The sequence below is a fragment of the Falco peregrinus genome, chromosome 8 (genome assembly GCF_023634155.1).
Source record: "Falco peregrinus isolate bFalPer1 chromosome 8, bFalPer1.pri, whole genome shotgun sequence".
NCBI lineage: Eukaryota > Metazoa > Chordata > Aves > Falconiformes > Falconidae > Falco > Falco peregrinus.
This window is the reverse complement of record NC_073728.1, coordinates 20,698,362-20,719,641: the sequence shown is the minus strand read 5'-3', so window position 1 is coordinate 20,719,641 and position 21,280 is coordinate 20,698,362. Positions and strand designations below refer to the sequence as shown.

The window sequence follows — 21,280 nt, the reverse complement described above, 5'->3', positions numbered from 1 at the left end:
AGAGCTTTTGCTGGCACAAATTGTATTATCACTAGGATAATTTGCTGGCTGAGGTTAAAATGTAGAGCAAGTGCTGAGTTGGCCTTCTGAAACTTGTAGTATATTCCCTTAATTTTTCCATGTCGTGGTAATGGTACAAGGGAGAAATGGGCCGTCACTGGTTAGACAGACTACCGGTTCTTCCCTGGGGAAAGCCTAAGATGTGACAGCTATTGTGCAAAAGGCAGGTCATATAAACCTGTTGTTGAAAATAAGTTGTTTAGCAAATTTGATAAGGGCATTTAATTTTACCCTCTTGGTTTCTCCGTATGCAAGGTGAGAAGGTACTATATATGATTCCTGAAAGCTTTTTGATGATTAAGTAGTTGAACGTGCTATAAATGTTCAGATGTATCATATGCAACACTTACTTGAACACACAGACTCTCAACTGAAGAGACTGCCCTTTACTGCGCTTTCTTGGGCCTCAGCATGAGCAGCTAGGTGCCCTTTCTGTGATGGGACTCTTGACTGTGGCTTAAAAATGTGTGTGGATGGGGTTTTTTTTGTGTGTAGCTTTTGCAGGGTTTTAGATGTCTCCCAGAAAATAACTTTATTGATTGGCAGAAAGAATTTTGGAGGTTAAACAGTCTCAGTCTAATATTTGACATTTTAAACAAATCAATTACTAGCATAAATAAGCACTCTTGATATCGTATCCATGGTTTTGAGAACATGCATTTTTTTACATGCATGTTTTTATTTGTTTGAAATTACAGTGGGCTTGGAATCAAGAATAAATTAGAAATGCATTTATAAGTCTTCTAAAATAAATAATCTTTCCTGAGCAACACTCTCCTTACAAAACATTGTTTTGTTCTTTCATTTTCCCCCCAATTAGCTATCTTCCCTTTTAGTAAGGTTTTAATGTGGTTTTTGCAATAGAGAAGTCATGTTTAATTAAAACTTACTTGCATGTTTTCACTTATGGTTGATAATTTGTTCAACTTTACACTTTCAGTTGCCTTGAGTAATTTTCTGTAGAAATACATACAATCGATTGGCATGTTTGAAGTATTAGTGTGTCATTTGCATAGCTTGTGTAACATTTCAGCAAACCACTGGGGCTTAGGAAGCGCAGATGATGCTTTTTAGCAGCAAACAGTGATACGATGGCTATTCTTTCTTCTCTCAGTGAAGTTGGTTCCAGTTCTTCCAGCAGGGAGAACTGGAAATTGTTATCAAACCAACATGTTGTTTCAATAAATAACTGGGAACTAAGCAAGTGGGCCAGCAGTAATGTTCATATTTTTGCTTGACACAAGTGAATGCAGATGGATGTTAATTCTTGCTTCATGGCCTCGTGTAGTATAGCAGAGAAAATACATACTAACACATCCCAGTTGGTATATGTCAGAACTCTATCACAGATAAAGCTGTTGTAAATTTTAGCTGCTGGAGATGAGATGGTAGGAGGCTTAAATTTTATTACAACCATGTATAAAACCCACAGTTTGTTTGGTCTACTAAAATAAAATCTATGGTAAGTCTTTGAGTGGAACATAGTATGTATGGTTCTGCTCACTCACGTTTAGAAGAGAAGAACTCAGACTGGGATAGGTGCAGAGAAGGACTACCATGGTAAGGGAGATGGAGTGTCTATTTTATATGGCAAGACTACAAGAGTCTTGGTTAGTCTGTTGATGTGAAAGGTGATAGGGAATAAGATTGCTGTCTATAAATGCATAAGACCACCACTCGGGGAGTAACTTCTTAGAGAACAGTGCTTCTCAGAAGCAGGTGGCTACTAACGCAGTTTAATCGTACATTAGAAGTTTCTTTCTAACCATCAGAGCAATGAGGTTCCAAATCAAGCTTCTAATGAGAGTCTGGGGGCAAAAAAATACATGTTTAAAGTGGAGTTTAATTCTTTTTTTAGTTTTCTGCATCTACCTGCAATAGTAGCTCCAGTGCTGTTCCTACATCAGATTCTGGTATCTTGGCTAAATACTTTTTTCCCAGTACAGCAAAGACCTACATGAAACCATGGGGTCTAAATTTTAAGTTCTTAGTGAAATGGCATCCTTAAAACTGATACTGCCTTTAGAGTTGACAGCACTTCTCACTTTTGTTTGCCACATTCATGTCATGCTCCTTTTTGTTGGTAGAAGCTGTTGGGAAGTTCAGTATCATTCTGTCCCCTCTCTAATGTTGTGAATCTTGAATTCTGTGGCACATTTCTCCACAGAAGGGGAGGAGCACTCCTAGCTGGAGCACTGTTGGCAGAGTAGCACCATTTCTTTTAGGACACTGCCCTGAGGCATGACGGTTGGAATTTGAATTTCATCCCCAGAGAAGGCAACTGAAGGTAGAACTAATGCTCTTTAAGTGAGTCCAGTCCTGAGGAGGATTTAAAGCCAGATGGAAACACAGAACCCTGCCTCCATCTTTCTTGAAATAGAGACCTTCAGGTCTTTGAATGTGTGATGGTAGGCTCCTATCATCCACAGAGACTTCTCAAATTCAGACTTATAAGAGGCTTACTCATGATGTGCAAGGGGCTGCCTGAAGGCTGGGAGGGCATGAGGTTGAATGTATGTCAGCTCTTCAGTGTTTCCATTTAGCCAGCTGCTGGCAGCTTGGCACTGTGGATGCCTTGAAACTTTCTTCAGGTACCTTTCCTCAGTAGATTCTCACTCTGGCTTCTGGATGCCCTTCTGTAGTCACTTATTTCATTCCTTATCAACAACACACAAAAAGAGGAGGAAAGCTGGGGAAGCTTGAAGTCATGTGCAGTCCCACACCTAGCTCTAAAACTGCTTTTGTAGCAATTCTGTGCTAATGAGCATGCTTAGCTCTTTGCTACGTTCTGTTGCTGAGGTTGCTGTGCCTCTGTGGCAGGTGTAAAAATAAGTATCTGTAAAATCCAGAAAGCACTCTGAAATGGATGTTGCCACATTTTGCCAGAGTAGGTTTTCACATTAGACCAAAAATAGCCCCTCTTTGTTTTAGGATTTACTATAATGAGTTAATTCTATTTCCTTCTTTCTTTTCTGATTTCCTGTTTAAGGTAAGACACTCCATGTAATGTTTTTCTCAAATGAATGCTGATAATAGAGAATAGGTCTTTATGAGTAGCTGAGACTTTTCTGCTATTCAAATATTACTAATGTTTAAGTGGCACATATTTCTTGTTTAATATTCAGGTATGGCATTTGTTGTTTAAAAACAGAGAGGAATACTTCTGTGATCAGGAGTAGTGGCTAGGAACAGCAATGATGTGAGTCATCTTGACAGTGAGCAAACTTGTCAGAATGTTCACATTTTCAAGATGGATGGTCTAAGACATCCATTTTTTCCTAAATATTTTTCAGAGTCCTAATGAAAATTTAAACAGCTGTGTCTCATGGTGTCTTGAATTGAAAAGACCATGAATTAACAATTGCATTTTAACACTAAAATACTATTTGTTTACTGGAAAGTCAAAATAGTAACAATGAGAATGTCAGGTTCTTTGTAATACTTTTAATAGCTGGATAGTGTAAAAAATGTAATCTTAAGGAGAAAAGGGAGAATTCATAATGAACACATACACTATAAGGCACTGAAATAGTTTTTAACCAAACGAATTTGTATGTTAAATAGCTTTAATGTATAAGGTACTTAGGGCTTATGAAATAAAGCAAGTTGTTTGCATTAACTAATTTTGCATTGTCTACTTCTTTGGAATAAACTAGAATTTCACAATGTGCATATAATACCTTTGTGTTACAGATTGAAAATCCTATGTTCCTGGCTGAAAAGTTGGTGTGTTACAGCTGCCTCTTGTCTAGGGCCATCTGCATAGGGTAATATTCCTTTAACAGAATAAATCACAAAAAGACTATAGCAGACTTACTGGAACCATTATTCTGTATCTCTGACTACTGTTCTTGCCAAAGATATTAAAAAAGGAGGGTCAGTGGATAAAAACATGATATTTGTGTGTTTCAGAAAGAAAAAAAAAAAAATGTTCTACACTCACTGGCTCTTTAATTCGGATTGCCAATGATAATGCAGAGTCTACTGCTAAAGAAAGGTAGGATGCAGAAGCAGAAACATTAGTGCTAATCTGCTGCAGAAGGACTAGATAAATCAGCACAGCTCTCATACATCACTAAGAGAGAAGCTGATTGCAACTTGACCATGTGCCTAAGTGGTCACATCAGCAACAAGCACGGAGCATGGATAAAAAAACTAAAATGTACCCTTAGGGCTACTTGCTGTGCAGGACCTATAATAACATATCAATGTAAGTTGAAGATTTCATTATTTTTTATTTCCTTCTGTTGTGATTATTGTTTACAAGACTGTATTTTTATTTTGCATAGATTTAGGGGAAATATAATGAAGTATATACTAAGCAGATAATAGTTTGATACTATTTGTCTGTGAATAATAATGGGCTTTATTACTGTGTGTCTCAACATAGTTCTTTCTTTGAAGATGTTTTCATTTTTAATCCTAAGTCATGTCTTAGAAATTGAGTAAGGTTTTGGATGAGATTGTAGTGAGATCTCTCTTAATTTCTGTCATCTTACATTTCAAAATGATTTGAAAGACAGAATGCCACAAATATATGTATGTATTGTACCGTGAGAATTTTTGCATGTTTTTATTCTTTCTGTTAAGAAAAATGTTCATAAAGAGTGATTTCTCTGGACCTTTTTATTTCTGAATTAAGTGCAGATGGTAATTTTCCTACAATTTTTAAAATTTGTGCAGTTGTTTAATATCACTTAAGCATCTGCAAAAAGGGAAGGCAGGGGTAAGATGGAAACTGAATAAGCATTGATTGCTAGTCTGAAAATTAAATTTTAAAAGTTTTTGCAGTAAATCTGATTTCAGTTCATTTTTTACTAAATTATTTAAATTGAGGGTCATGTACAGCAAACACATGTGTGAAACTATCCTGGGTAGCCCACATTTCCTGCTGTATCAGACTATAAACATGTTGGTTGTAGCTACTCAGGAATACCCTAATCATAGAATTCAGAGCAGAATGTTTAAATAATGCATGGGAGAATAAAAAGGAAAGGTGGAATTTCACTGTTCAGATATTAAGGTGGTGCTTTGCTCAAAGAGAAAAAATACATAATAAAAGCTACTGATGTGGAATTTCAGGCTTTCTCTCATGGCTTTAGGGCATGAGGCAGGGAAGCCCAAGACAGGTCTTGCTGTGCAGTCTGAAAGTGAGGGAAATTTGGAAGCATTTCTAAAAAATAAAAAGAATAATGTTTTATTTACTTACTTATTTTTAGGGAAAGATAGGGGCTTCAAGCAAAAAAATTATGAAATGAAAAAGGAGTGAAGGATGCTTCAGTGAAAGGAACTTGTGAAAATATGTGTACAAATACATTTGTTTTATAGTGTTGTAGATATGACCAAATGTAATAAGAGACTTAGAAGCAGAAAAAGCCTGCATGTGTTTAGTCTACAAATGGTTTATTTTTGTGGCAATTGAAAAATGTAGGGATAGTTGTATGGCAGTTGTCCCCTTCACAGAGCTAAAATACTCAGAATGTGGGCCAGTTTCTCGAGGGACAGATATTTTGTGTAGGTCTTAACCAAAACAAAAGTTACGGTTTATCTATTAATAGTTACAACAAGAATGATAGATGGGAATGGAGAAGGGGGAAGGTAAAGCTTTATGGCAAAAGGTTGCTCATTCTACCCAACAGAATATATAACTAACCTGGCCAACTGGCAAATGAAATGTGGACCAAGTGGAGAGTTTATTTTTGTACAAATATGCATATGCAGGATCATACGGGCTCTCAGTTGTACTTAGCCCCTGAAGCTGAATTCCCGTTGGGAACCCACAGCTTTAACAGTCCGACTTATGAAATAATAAACACATAAAGAGAGGCAACAGGAATCCAAGAGCATTGGTGATTTCTTTGACCTTGTTACTTCTGTGCTAATGTACCCAATGTATTAAGTTGTAAACTCCATGGCAAAGATTCCTATATTTTTGTTCTGGGAAATATTCTTCTTTCACGAGTGACACAGTAGTATAATCAAATCTGGCTTCTCTTAATGGAGTTGAGCTTCTGTTGGTAAAATAAAGGCATCCTTTTTTTTGTGATTTGTGTTTATCGGAACAGCAGGAGATGATTCTGATTTACAAAGATAATGAAACAAGTAAGTGATTTTCTTTCTTTTTTTTGTAACTGGACGCAATCTGTAAAGATTCCTACCAAAGTTATATCTGAACAGTTAGAAGTGCTGTGTCTGCTAAGATAGTCTACAGTTGAGTTCATATTGTGATCTTAAAAGAAACATTTGCTTCTGTGTGTTTCTGTGAAGTTTCATAATGCAGTCACAGTTAAAACTAGGTGCTAAATGAGTTACACTGCATATGACAGAACTTGGACTTAGGTTACTGCTTCTTTTAAGTTTCCTTTTTAGTTGAAGGGACTGGAGACTGCTGAGTGCCTTTTGTAGGCTGTTTGGTCTTGGATGCAGTTTCCATTAGTCAAAACAAGGCACATCCTCTTCCTCTAGAGTGAAATTCAGAATGTATCTGTTTATTATGCTGAGTGTTTCAGTGTTATCTGTAAGCTCTTCCACTAGACTGTTTTTTGTCTCGTTTCCACCTTCAGTTTTAGGCAATAAATTTATGCTAATTATAGTTTCTTGTACTTCAGAGAAAAGTGTGCTAATGGACACTAATCCCTGCACTTTCAGAGCTGCAGGGGGCTCACTGATGCCAATTTCAGTATATTGAATTTGCTTATACCTACGATATTCAGGCAAACACACAAAATATTCTTACTCCCATTGAGTTTAATGGAAAAGCTCCTATTAACCAAGGTTACCAAGGCAGGGCCTGAGACCTTAAAGCAGCATGAGCCCTATGGTGGTATCTCACACAAAAAGGCTGTTCTGAGAAAGATACCTGAATATAATCATAGGAGTTCAAGCATTTCTTCTAGTTTTCTGTCTACAAAACAGTACAACTTCGTGGAACTGGAAAGACTGGCCTCTGCTATCTGTGTTGGTCACAAAAGAAAATTGTATTGTCCCAAGGACAGGGCCTTCAGGTCCTGTGATATCGAAGGAGAAAGTGTATTGCTATAAGAAATATGTTGTGTTTCCGTCCTGAAGCTTACCATTTCTGTTGGCCAGGACAAGGAGTGACATGGCTTTCCTTCTTCCTGCTCTTCCTTGTCTTTTCTGGGCACTAGTCACATCTGATAAAAGGAGACATCATTTTGCAACTATCCCAAGAGACCTAGGAACTGTTCTCACATACTTTAAAGATCTACAGTTCTTATCTTGCTTTATGCATATGCAGGCCTAAGAGCCCATTGATTTCTTCCACAAGTTCAATAATTGCTAATCCATCCACTGAACTGTCTGGAATACTCCATAGGACAACCAGCAGAAGCTGGCATAAAATGTTAACTCACAAGCTACAGTGTATAAAGTAGCCACAGATCAACTCGCCTACTTTCACAGCAGCAGTTACCTGCTGAAGTACACACAGAAAATTGTGGTAAATGACTTTGTCCTCAGACAGTATTGCACATTCTGTGAAGACAATACACATGGTAAATGTCTCAACAAAGTGAAGTCTCATCCTAGTATTTTCTTTTAGGGAAACAGTGACTTTCTGGAAAGGGCAAAAGAATTTTACATGTAAGTTAAGAGAAACAGTACCAATTACAGCTTACAAGAAAAACAAACTTTTATAACTCAATTGGGTCCTCTAACCAAATCTTGGAACCTGTGTGGAAAACCATTTAACAGTTATAAGCTGTTACAGAAGATCATACCTGGAAAGGAATTTCCTTGGTATTCCTCCTTCTAGCTTTCATGTAGTTTTCCCAGCCTTGCTAAATGCTGTTTCTGAAGTCCCTTTCTTCCAGAACCTAGTGAACTGCATGGTATCAGACTCTGCTGTGGGGCACATACAACAATGATCTCAAGCCGGTAGCTCCTAAGGACAATGACTCCTCTGATCTTTCAGTCTTGTTTAAGGGAGACTTAAAATGAAAACATGTTCAAAATGGGATCATGCAGATGGATGTCTATAACTTTGCTATTCAGTGAAAATTATAGACTCCAAATTAGGATGACAGTGTCTCATGAAGTTTTGTAAAGCTTTTAATAGTTTTTGTTACCTCTCTTTTACTATCCTGGAAAGTAAATAGTTACATATTGGATAACCATATGGATGATTTGTTAGTGTATTTTAAGAAGATTGCTCAGATGGCTCCGAGCCCATAATGGCAATGCCAGGATTTTTATGTACTGAAAATCTAAACAAATAACTAAAAAATGGAGGGAGCAATCACTGAAAGGAAGAGTGAATGGTAAAATGTAGAATCCATCTTTATCATCAGTGACTGAGATCAAGGCCATGGGAGAAGTATAGTGTGACTTCTCGTGCTACACTTGGGCCATGTCCCACTTAGCTTTCCAGTTTGAGCTGGGGAAGCAGTATGGGTGTCTGTTCCTTGTTTCCGGTCACAGCACTAGGCTGCCCCTGCTCTTTTTAAAACTCCATGTTCCTGTGTCTGTTTTTTTTTTTTTTATTTCCTCAGTGACTCCAGCTGAACTTCCTAGCAGAAGGGGTGGAGACTCAGGTTGCACTTTTCATCAGAAGCCCATACAAACCCCATTTCTCAACTTACCACCTTAACATAGCAACTTCTTGTCATAACAAGGCCATTGAATAACCTGACATTTTCCTTGGGTAGGTGATGAGTGGTGGGAGTAAGGAGGGAGGCAGAAAGAAAGGTGTGAAGAATAATTCAAGGAAAATTCTTGAGGGACTGAGTAATTCCTTCAGGGAGGTGTCTCATCATTTTTGTTTGGTGCTTGAACGCTGCTTATACAATTTATACATACACTTTTAGGCTGTTCAAGTGAAAAATGACCCTATAATCTAAGTCCGCTCATAGCACTGTAAATGCAACCTCACTGAAGGGAAGGAACTGTTTGAAACACTGACACTGTCATAGTTTAGTAAGGATGTATCATGATTTGTAAAGCACATAATTCTCGTAACGGGAAAGCTTCAGATGTTTTAAACCCTGGCAATTGTTCATCCAGCGGAGAGATTTGAGAAATACCCAGGCAGCAAGCCTTTTCTCAGATGAGACAGAGTGGGTTGTTTTATATCAGGAGCTCCATTTCCTACTTTGCTTCCTCTGCCAGAAATTCTCTTGCCAGAAACTCTGTCATTTCAGCTTTTATCTGTTTTTGAGGGGAATGAAGTTAACCATCCCAGTATCATCGCCATCACTACAACAAAAAAACCTGCAGACAGTGGAAGGCTATGGAAAACTGATAATTGGACACAATTGCAGATTTCCTCAGGCCATGATAAGCAGTAATAAAATTGCCAGCTCCATTTTGCATTGGGGAGATATTTGGTACAGATCTATGCCTTTAATATTAAAGTAATCTGTGGACAATTCTGAAACAACAGGGTAGCAAATGTTTTGTTTATGTCTTTTACTACATTTGCTGTATTGCCACATATACAATTAACTGTTGCAGCCATATAACTATGTTCTGGTACTGGATCTGTGCCTTTGAAGGAACACACAGCACAGGTTAGATTTTTTCAGGAGCTTAAAAAAGTTAAATGTAATCATGAAAATTTTCAACATTAGGCTACAGTAATTAAAACTATTCCTCTTTAGTCTATATATATATATATGTGCAAGACCACATATGCAAGGACTTCCCCACTGAAGCCTGCATTTGACAGAGAATTTGATCAAGAGTATTACCAAGCAAGCAAGCTGGAAGCTTTAACACACATAAGACGGTGTGGTTTTTATACCATGTGATAACAGTGTTTCTGATTGCTGAGTTCTTTATGAGTAGTATAAGTTAGTAGAGAGTATTAGTATGGAAGTGTGGATGCTCAGCAGTCAGAGAGACCTCTGTCAATTTCATTTGTTGCTTTTCATGTCCGTTACTGCTGTGGTGAATGGCAGCATTCCAGATTGCATCCGAGTCAAATGTATTATTCTGCAAAGTGATGCTTTTCTGAGGAAGAGAATATCCAGGGTCCAGGTCTGAAGGGTTTTTTGCAGTTTTGGTGAACTCACCTGAGAAGAACAGTCAATATGCAAGTGTAACTGCTGAAAGTCTGTAACGTTATTTTCTCTGTATGTCAAGAGGCAGTCAGTGAATGCTTGCAAAGGGTTTTTTTTTGGCTGAGGAATAAAAAAGCATAACTGAGGAGACACTGTGCTGGGGGTTAACATGATTTGTCACTTTCCCCCCCCCTTTTTTTTTTTTATTTTTCAAATTAATATCTGTATTGTGCTAATAACTTCAAAGCAATGACGAATAAAATGGTTATTATCTTTGTTGTACATGCATTGTAGCCAATTTTGAAAGTGGCTAGCAGTTATCCAAAAGATTCTGTGACATTTAGACAGCCATGGTGATAGTAGTGGTAGTGGTGCAGGGTGTCAAAAAACAAGAAAGTTGAACAGGAGTGACGCACATACTTCTTTAAGGAGCTGGAGCACTGGAAGACTAGCAGAAAGTTGTTAATGCAATAATAGATGTCACTTCAAATAGAGAGAGCAAGTGAATAAAAATACAAGCCCACTCGCATTCTTTGGTATCTGAGAACATTTGTACCCAGTGAACATAGTCTTGAAGGCACTGATATGGCTTTTCACCCCAATATGCTCTCCCTAATTCACTGTAGTTTTACTCCCATATGTATATAAAGTCCTCCAAATAAACTAAGCACAAAAATCCTCTGCAGAAAGGATTTTGTAAAAAAACTGGATGTTAATGCTCTAAAGGAGACTAGAGTATCTCATGGGATTAGTGAGTAGGTGGGAGGAGCCGATTGCCTCAGGCATAGCCAAGGGCCTTTAATTCCAGCTAGTCATTAATCCCCCTGTAATGCCCTATGCTGATGCCACAGTTCCTGTTACAACACAGAAATAGAAAGCTGACTGACCTATGGACTTTGATGGGTTATGTTAATCTTATAATGATTGCTTATATTTCTAAATGCTCATCACTACAGCATTGGACAGAGTTTCCGTTTGTAAGCTTCATGTCTTTCCAGAGAGTTAGTGCTTCATTTGTTACTCATAGGAAGCCTGCAGTGATGTTATTGGTATTCCATTCTGTCGCAGCCTTTAAATAAATCTTGAAAACATTATAGCCTATATGAAGTATGCTCTGTGTATTGAGTCAAAGTACTCTCTAAAAGTAATTAGTATACATATTTTCATATCTGGAGAAAATGAAAATTGAACATGTGGTTCCTTTACTCTGTGGTTGCCATGTAAGGCAAAGTGTGGTTTAAGTTGCATTTGTTTTAGGTTTTGGTTTCATTGTTTTTTTTAAAAAAGTCCTGATATTTTAATGATTTTTTTTCAATACCCAAAAAAAGGGAAATAAAGGACAGACTAGTTATAAATCATTTGGAAGCAGCTGCCATCACATGCCCTTTACATGTGCGCTTATGTACTCAACAGTACACAATAAAAGCATTGCTGGGCAGATCTTAAAGTGCAGGAGGAAAAAGTTCAAGAGCAAGAGACTGCCCCCAGCTCCCAGCTTAGCAGATCATGTGAACACACATGACTCTAAGCAGCACAGAGTTTAGGTAGCAAACAGCAGCTGTGAGAATTTCCAGAATGTTAGACTTGTGTGTCTGTTTAAAATTTTCTCCTAAAATGTTTTTGCTCAAGAAGAAAGCTATTAATCTGACCTTTACATAGAGTCCTTTTTTGTCAGGGATCCCAAAGTGTTTTACAGATGCAGAGATTTGGTACTGACATGCACAAGTCAGAGGGAAAGTTAACAGGCTGACTGCACCATGGCTGCAAAGAACTTTGGCAATGCAGAAAAATGACTGACTACAGGTGGACTTCACTACTATGTACCCTGAAAGACCATACAGCAATACTGCGTAGCAGCTCAGGTCGGGAAGTGTGGGATACTTTACTCAGCTGAAAACATAGGTGAGTTAACAACACTAGACTGTACGAGAACAATGGTAAACTGCTTTAAAAAGAGAAGAGGCAGCAGCTGAGCTCTCTGTAATTGGCACTTGTGGTGAAAACATAGATTGTATTGCTGAAATGTGAAATTCCAGCATTACATTGATTCCAGGAAAGAGAGTATGAGGTTGTTTGAGGGTTGATTTAGAATAAATAACCACTTCCTACAGTGCTGTCTGTGCTCATTATTTACCCAGCTGGGCCTTGTTTAGTTTATAAATTCAAAATCCACTACAGCAGAGTGTTGGGGCATATTAGAACAAAAAAGGAGGCTTAGGATAGACTGTCTTTTGGTATACTCAAAATGTCTACAATTTATAGAATATGTTCATAGGAGAAGTTGTACGTAAAGTTTAGCAGTGGTAGGATGGTAGAAGGTTAGTATATGGATATTTTTACCACTTCTTGTATGTGAAATCTCATTACCCTTGTACCTGTCTCATAGACATAGAGGGAGAAGAGCCTAAAACCAAAGTTCTTTCATTTTAGAAAGACTAGTTGGAATTCTTTTACGTTCAGTTATGTTTGCTAATTCTAACATTTCAGCACCTTTCCTTGAAAACTAGTGTTTTTCAGAATGGGTGTTTTTCAAATCCGTTTTGTTATTCCTTTTCCTTCCTCTGACTTTACTGTTAAGTTTGGCTTGCCACTATGCAGGAGGAGGAAAGATGAAGGAAGGAGGAGGTGGTAACCCTCTTTGCTCTGCTTACTACCTGTTCTCCCTCTTTCCACTGGCACAAAATAAATTTTGTACTGTTTACAGAGCTGTCAGAGACAAAGAGGGGTGGGAGGGAGGAAGAGGACAACAGAAAAAGGTAAGAATGGGAAGAAACCTTTGCCCTCTGGAGTCATGGTGAGGTAAACATGCATCCATTCACCCATCTGAGAATGACTGTAGTGTAAATTAGATCATTTTAGTGCATAATGAGAATTTACTCTCCTACAACTGGGAATTAGCTAATAAAGTCTTAATTCCATTTCTCTGTGACCGAAGAATTTTTTAAAATTGTACAAGTTAAATGATGAATTAACTCAGCAAACTAGTCCCTTAGAGATGGTATTTACCAGGTGAATCAGGGGAGCTGACTGATGTAATCCTGATCTTCCATGAAGGTATGTATATGGCTTTATCAGGTACTCCCTGATGGCCTGGGCAGTCCTGCAGAAACCCACGGGGGGGATTGTGCTACCTGGCGGTGTATGCACAGTACTGAAAAATTCATGTGGAATTAGGGGTTTGTGTCTTTATCCCAGAAACCTGAAAGTAGTTTCCTTTGATTCTTTTTCTTAGCAGATCTCCTGTCTGTTAGCTTTGATGATCTGTGGGGTCTGAAATATTGCAGACTTCTGTTTCAAAGGTTGTTCTATAGGTAGGAGTATTTGAAACCAAAGGGAGGATGTTTGGAGCTCTGTGTGGACCTAACTCAACAGAGTTTAATGTGTGTTGGACATAAATGGAGGTCTGCAGTACCAGTACATACAGGCATGACTGGAAACCACTGGGCTAAACCCATCCCAAGATAGTAGTGACTTCCTACTCCCTGTCTAAAATGTTCCAGAGAGGGACAAACAATCCTTATGTACTGTTTCTAAAGAGACATGTCACAGCAGTTTGATGCTGATTTACTGCTATTTGAATTATCTGGTTTGAGTTTCCTTTTTCTCTGAAAGGACTTTTTTCCAAATATTTTTAAACTTCCTTCCTCGTGTTTGTCTTTTTTCCAGATTCCAAAATTAGATCAAGTCACATTTCCTCATGGAACTTCTGCTGTAAGGAGGCATTGAGCTTTTGCAGCCCCTAATCTGAAGGTGCCTGCTCCAGTGGATGACCTGCGCTGTCATGCACGCTATCCAAAAACAATTGGACAATGGCAAACTTTAAAAGTTAATGCATGTCCTGATTACTGTCCCACCCCCCTCAGCTTGTGATTTCTGACTCTTTCTTGATGTCGCTGAGTCCTGTTTGTTGAAGGTACTATTTAATCCATGACTTGCCTGCTGCATTCTTGTTTGACCTGTTAACTGTTAAAGCAAAGAAGTTATTTTAAGAATGGGCTTGTCAAAGAGGGAATGTCTCATCCCTTCAAAGACCTCTAAGGATTAATATTTGATTAAAATGTGACTGCAGCATGAAAATGGGTGCCCTGTGTCTTTTTGTAAATGAATGACTAGCAAACTTGTGGACTGTCTGGTTTTTAATTGGCAAATTATTCAGTGAATGCTTCAGGGGGAATTGCAGGGGAGGGTGAGGAGTGAGTTGATTTTTAGATAAATTCATTGCTACTTTTATTCCTAGAGATAGTCTGAAGATGACTAAATCCCCAGATGTATCCACAGATGCAGTTTAAATTCCCTCTCTGGAAAAGAGGAAGAGGACATGCCCTAAAACATAGGATAACCCCCCAGGCCCTGACTTGTGCAGCCCCATATCAAAACCAGGAGGTTGGGTTTGTGGTCATCTTAGTGGTGGCTGTACATATGACCCAAGCAACTGCTGCACCATTCTTTTTGCCTGCTGCTTTCTTTATGAATTTCAGTGAATGTCTACTGATAAAATCTGCTCTCAAAAGGGCTTGGAGACCAAATTCCTGTCCATTTTCATGTTCTGATGGATCAGAAGGACAGCCAAATCTTTAGATATGATTATGTACGCTCTACAGAAGACTCTAGGACAGTTGGTACAGAGAGGGAAAATAATGGGTAGACTTACTGTATAGTTACCTAAATACATGAGTGGATAACACTGTATCAGTCTACTGGAAAATACCGCGGAAAGGGGTATCAGGACAAGGAAAGAAGCATAGCTTGAATTTGTTTAGTTTTACTTTTGAGTTTGTAAGTCTTGATAGCACTTTGTAAAAAGAAGGGACTGTCCCATTTGATATGTATGAGTTTGATGTTGCTGTCTTTGCTTCTCTAAGTAATGTAATCCGATGTAACAGCTCATTAGACACAAAGGGCTCCAGAAGCAGTCTCTTTGAGTATGCCTCTTGCTGGGTCAGCGTGGGGCTTCTGCAGAGGTCTTTGACTAATTGTCTTTCCTTGATAGTTGGCTGCTGACTTCATAGTAGGAACAGAATAGCAGAAAGTATTTTGAAATGAAAGAACAAAGCCCGAAGGGCTACTTTTATTTCCAAAGCACTCTCTTTCAAACCATAAAGCTTGGTAGAAGTGAGATGTGGGGGCAGCCTCTAGTACCTAGATTACCCCTGCACTGTGGACAGGCCACGGAGTAGTGGTGCCAGCTGCAGTCAGAGACTTCTTTTTTTACATGCTCAATGATCTGGAAGACAGACAATTGGGAATGTTTGATTAATATGGGTATTTATCTTTATACAGCTGGAGACAATGAGACATTCCATGCAGATTCAGGGTGCATGGGAGTCAACTGTTGTTTTAGCTTTTCTCAGTGGAAAAGGGGCCATTATTTTTAATGACAAGAAAGACTATACAAATAGATCTTGAATCACCTTAATGTTACATTTTTCTTTTTTGCCTGATGTTAATTAAATTGCTTCAGCGAGATACTCTGAAATGCAATATAGGGTGGAATATATGCAATATATACGTATGTTTGCATCTTCTTCATTTCCATTGCAAGACTGCTAAAATGTTATATAAAAGATGTAAACCCAATTTGTTGTAACATTGGAAAGGAAAACCAAGTGCTCTGTTGCTTTTTTAGAGTTTTATAGAGTGCTTTGGTTACTTTTGTAAATGCCTTAACTGATCTTGTGTGGAAAAATGTGGCTATTTTCTCATGTTACAAAGAGGCAAATATTTCCTCAGGATTTGCCTTGCCCCTTTCTGGCTATTCTTTCTTGGCTTTGCAAGCAATTTCATAAAGTCCCAAATCTGTTCAGTGCTCCCTGTTCACAGTAGGCCCCCCTTCTCAATTTTTGCAGACCTGGCCAAGAAGATGACGTGTTGGGCACAGGAGCAGGAGCCAACAGTTGGCAGGGCATAGGCCATTGTTGCATTGAATGCTTTGTATTGTGGTACCACAGCCAACAGCCATGGGATGCATGGGAACGTGTGAAGGGATTGGATGTAATCTGGATTTGCTGTGATTCTTTAGAAAGGGATTTCCAAGAAAAGAGATTTATAGACAGAGTAACATCATGCATTGCCACTCAATATCATCAATGTCTAGTACAAAGCTTTGAAGCTGGGAATACACATAATTAGATGCTGTTTAAGAATAGACTGCATAAGGAAGCAAAGATGGTAAGAGGGTTGCAAGTGGGTGGTATTGCATAGCTGCATCCATTAGTGACTTGAACTCCTTGAAGAGTACATTAGACAGAGTTGTATCTGAATGAAAACTTAGCATTTGAGATCTTTGTGGAAGTAGGCCTTACTATGTTAAGGGAAAAAGAACATTTCCAAAAATGTTTTGTTACAAATTTATTTATAGTTTCAAGGTTGAAAAAGGTGTAGCTGCAATGACTTATATAGCTAACATAAAAGTCTCAGTGGGTTCATTCCAGGTGCACTCCTCTCTTAGGTCTCCCTGATTTTAGCCAGTAGCTTCTGTTTTACTAATATTGGTGACTTCTGTCACTTCTTAAGAGGACACTGAAGAGCAGGAATGGGTTTTCCAGTGATCTGCAAGATATATTTTGAAACATCACAGAAAGGTTTCGAATCTGGGCTGACCTTATTTGTGGGTAGCAATGTCCCAGACATGATGGACTGGCTGTCATCATATTTGTAGGGCTGGAAATTTCTAGGGTTGGTCATACAGCCTGGTAATGAGGCATATGCAGTATTGCCTCATTCTCTTTAACATTAACAGTTTGAACTCAATACCAGCTATATGTATCATGTACCCTTGTAATTTAAATTGTAATGGTGTGCAACAACAGCAATAGCTCAGTGAAAATGTATTTAGAAAACGATGCACATGGTAGATTAAATTACTGATCTAACTGGAATGTTTAGACTCCAGGTATGTCGTGTTGAACTTGGACAGAATAGAGGCCTGGGAGAAATATATAGTCCCTGTAATGCTGCATTTTTTTAGTCATAATGGAATTGTAACTAAAATTCCTGCTGGTCTTTGACTGATGGTCCTGGCCATCCTATGTGCTTCTGAAATACAGTTTAGCATAACAGAGTTTCTCCAGCTTTCACCCAGCTTACTCACAATAGGGAAAGGTTTTCCAGATAGCCAGGGAAGCCGTGTCAATCCCTAGTTACTCTTGTGCCCAAGCTCCTGTTGTTTGTGCCAGCTTGCTTGCTTACCCATAGCCATATTCATCTCCCAGGGAGACAGTGCTGGCTTGTCAGACTGCAGTTGCCCTGAACAGCCAGCATAATGGTTCAAATTAGGGCAGCTGTTTTCACAAGCTGCCTCTGACATTAAATGAAACAGAACTGGCCCAGTGCTTAGCACTTTGGAAAAGCCATCCTCTTTGCAAAAAGCATTTTAATTCTGAATAAAACATTGGGTTGGCTTTTAGCTCATGAATAGCACTTTATTCCACTTCAATAAATATCAGTACCGACAAGTAACCACATCATGTCATGACCTTACCTAAGTGTATGGCAACATTCCAAGTTAATTTTGGCTATTATTTCCACAAATGCTTAGGTCAGGTTTTCATAGGTATTTGATTCCTAGTTTGGCAGTGCTTTTGCAGGCACAAGGGCTGTAAAACAACCTGACCAACTATCAAGGCTCCATGGACTAGTTCTGGCACTTGAGAGTAACTCAGGTACTGCCTTCCCAGACTCCTCCTGAGGAGTTTGCTTCTTTGAGGAGCATGTGACAGTTGAGTGCTGAAAGACAACTGAAGAGCTAGAATTTTATGGGAAGGTTTGGAAAGCAGTATTGCTTTATTAACAGTGAAAGTTAAAGCAATTAAAAGTCAGTGGAAGACAAATGCACTCTTATCCTACTTGTGCTCTCCAGAGTCCATGAGGAAGGGATGTCTACCAGGGTGCAAACAGGGAAACAAGTTTTCTTCTTGCCTCACCAGGACCCTGATTCAGACAGTCTGCTTTCTGCTTGGACAACTGAATGAAATGCCTTGGACAACAGAATGAAGCTTCTAATGCTACTGTAAGATCATTCCCACTACAGTCCCAACCAGCAGTTGCTTGGCCTTGTCGTGTGCTATCATTGCAAAGATGAACTTCTCATCATGGTTCCCCTTTTTAAGACTGTATTTGAATAGAGGGTCATCTTCATTTAATAACCCTCTTATTGGAGTTGGAGGCTTGATAAAGATAGTTCATAACCTCACATGGAAGCCCGAAGTTATCATATGCTCATTGTGGGATTGTTAAGAGGGCCAGCACTTAGGTAACTGTGTTTCTGAATGCTGAAATACCTTTAAATTCTGTCCCTGGGATCACTGAATGTCAGTGCTGTGTAGTTTCTGAAACGCCTAAGTCGTTGCTATAAATGGAGCGTGGTTGCTTAAGTAATTTCAGTGCTTTAGGATATTTTGTACCCTCAGCTTGTTTGCCAGTTAAATAGGGAAGGTTATTTTGTTGCAGATGCTCTGTGTAGGCTATCACTCAAAATATTAACATTAGAAAGTGTAGACTCCTGCCAGATTTCTCTTGACATTTTTTATTTAGTGCAGAGAAAAGCAGATTGAGGTTCGCCATTTAGTGTTTGATGGAAGGCCCTCTCTCTGTCAGTGCTCTGTTCCTATACAGCAACGAAATCCCACATACTGTACTATATTCTGCCAGGAAATCTGCTAACCTTTCATGTAATATGTAATAGGTTTTATAGCCAGTGCTGCAGAGCTGTTTTCCATACAGGAGGTTTTTCAGCTATTTTTTTCTGCTGCCTTGGTAGGATGCAATGGTTCATTCTACAGTGCCAGATGTACATAAAACAGGAAATTATATACTGTTCTCTTGCTTATTGAGCAGAGAGAAGAATCTACTTTTAAAACCTAGCTGGGAGAGGTTGCTAGAAATGCCAAGTTTAAAGAGGCAGATCAAGTATGGGAGATGAGAAGGCAAGACAAAACTTGCCTGAATGTGGTGATGAATGCTAAATCTCAACTGAAATGCAGTTGATGTACTGACATTAAAGGGAATGTACTGAATATATAATGACTGTGGATATATGCATGGGGTTTTGTATTGTAAGATAATAAAATGAGTAGTTCTTTGTACATACATTTACTGACACTGATGGGAATCTCAGGAGAGCTCTAATGATCTATATTTAAAGAGATATCAGCCCAGTTACATACTGTAGTGTTTGTCTATTCCTGAAGGAATGCAAAATAATATTATTTTGTTTAGCAGTTCTGTGGGATCCTTAATCTACATACCTTGAAGCGTTTTACAAATATTAAGTATTTAATTCAGTAGCATTCCACTGGGCTGTGTTCACAGGGATGGTGATGCACTGATTATAGAGATCAAGTTAAACAGTCCCTCATGAATAACCCTGGTGCCCAACTGGTCACCCCTAGCTTGCAGGTTCTTTCTATTTGGCCTCTGGCCTTTTCCTGTCAGGTACCAGGGAGCAGCTGCTTGGCTACCCTGCTGCCTAATAGCCAAGTGCCTCCTGCTGCCCATCAGGCTGTTTCAGTGTCTGAAAACTGAACTCTGCCACTTGTCCATGCAGGAAGAGAGTATGGCTTGGGCTGCGTGACAAGGAGCCACCGCAAAGCAGGCCTCTGGATGCTGTAGCTGCAGAGGTTTGACCATTCTGCTGCAAGGCATGAAAAGAGAACCATAAAGGAACATACCAAACATAGTATTCATTCTCATTAGTAAGCCATGCCTAACATGTGACACTGAGAATTTTAGTTCTAAGGAGATAAATCTTTTATCTTTCAGAAACTTCTAAAACATACTGATAAATTCAGAGATGATTTGGGTCAGGCTCTTTGTAGCATTTTCTACTAGACAGAGCCATAAAGAGCTGTTTTTTATGCGTGTGTTACTGTTCTTTGTACTGTTTAGGGTGATGGTGAGAGATCTAGATAAAATGTAGCTCTGCACAAATTAGAGAAAAGACAATCAGCTTCTCTACTGGGAGTGCTGCTCCAACAAAGGAAGTGTCAGTTCAGTCCAAAGTCTTGTCACTTACCTTTCATCTGGTAGCTTGAAACAGCTTTTCTGGCCACCATCGTCTCCTTCTGCTACTAGTATACACTCTGGAAACCCCTCCTGAATTACATCTCTCTGTTGTTCTAATTAAGCTGATATATAAGCATTATTTGAGTTTTATGTCTTTTGGAAAAAAGTCACACTGACTTGAAATTGGAGTAACACATTGGTGCATCAGACCTTTAGTTTCTGTCTTGGGGCGGAGGAAATCAGCAGGCTTGTGTTGGTCTTGCTTGGCATCTTATTTTGCTCACTTCTTCATTAAAATGGCACCTTTGAACACTTGTAGCTATTTTCCTTTGTAAGAGGCCAGATTTGATGCAGCTATTGTTGACAAATAATTCCCTATTAAGTATTCGGGCACTAGCACTTTCTTCTCTGTGTTTTCCCACTTGTTTCTGTTTGCAGCAGGATTAGCTCTAGCTGAAGCTAGCACTACAGACACTCACTGGGCCCTGCAGTCATTCAGTAGGTCTGCAGGCCTGTTTGCATGTCATCTTTGTAACGCCTGTCAAGTTTGTTAAGCTTAGGTACCGGTGATTGGAAACCTTTGTGATTTTGCCATGAAAAACCACCACCAGATGTTTTTACAAGACAGTGGCAAGAGTATGTCATACCTATTCCATAGGGCTTTTGTTTACTGTTTTTGGAACCTACAGTGATTTCCTAAAGCTTGAGTTGAAAACAATTTCTGAAATCGTTATGTGGTTCTTCTGCGGAGGGACCTTTGAAGTCCTGTGCTTATCTGCGTTCCCTATTGCTGAGGCAGTGCAACAGTGCCTGGGAATAGAAGAGGGCCAGGACACAGCTGGAACATAGGCTGGCTGTATGTGGCCCTTCCCAAGGATGAAATTTCTCACTGCAGAAATGAACAGGAAATCTGTTAAAGGGTAGTCAGACTTCACATTTCCCAGTTTGAACCAGTTTTGGTTCAAGTATCAGTTATGGTGAGTGAGTGGCAACTTGGGAATATGACAGAGATCTCCTGAGATCTAGTCTTCAGTATTAGTTAGTGGACAATACGCCTTCCTGCCAGAAGGCAGCTGCTCGTTAGTGCTATTGGAACAGATCAATAAATACAAATCAGTTTTGCTGAAGCCAGTGAAGCTGTTAATTTATGTCAGCTAAGGATCCATTCCAACACAGGTGTGTATGATGGACTTTAACTC

At 39.0% G+C, this 21,280-nt stretch overlaps 1 protein-coding gene across 8 annotated transcripts in view; it reads left to right on the top strand.

The window, feature by feature from the left end:
• Window positions 1-21,280, top strand: part of RAPGEF4 (Rap guanine nucleotide exchange factor 4) — a 157,214-nt gene that overhangs the window by 39,835 nt on the left and 96,099 nt on the right. Inside the window, exon 1 of one of the 8 annotated variants that reach the window (XM_027786321.2) lies at window positions 4,079-4,270. The exons of 6 other annotated variants lie outside the window; for them this stretch is intronic. The gene's annotated coding sequence lies outside the window, so the exon portion shown is untranslated. Of the gene's footprint in view, window positions 1-4,078; window positions 4,271-11,577; window positions 11,982-21,280 lie in introns of those variants that run through there. One more of the 8 variants, XM_027786323.2, reaches the window with a different exon arrangement.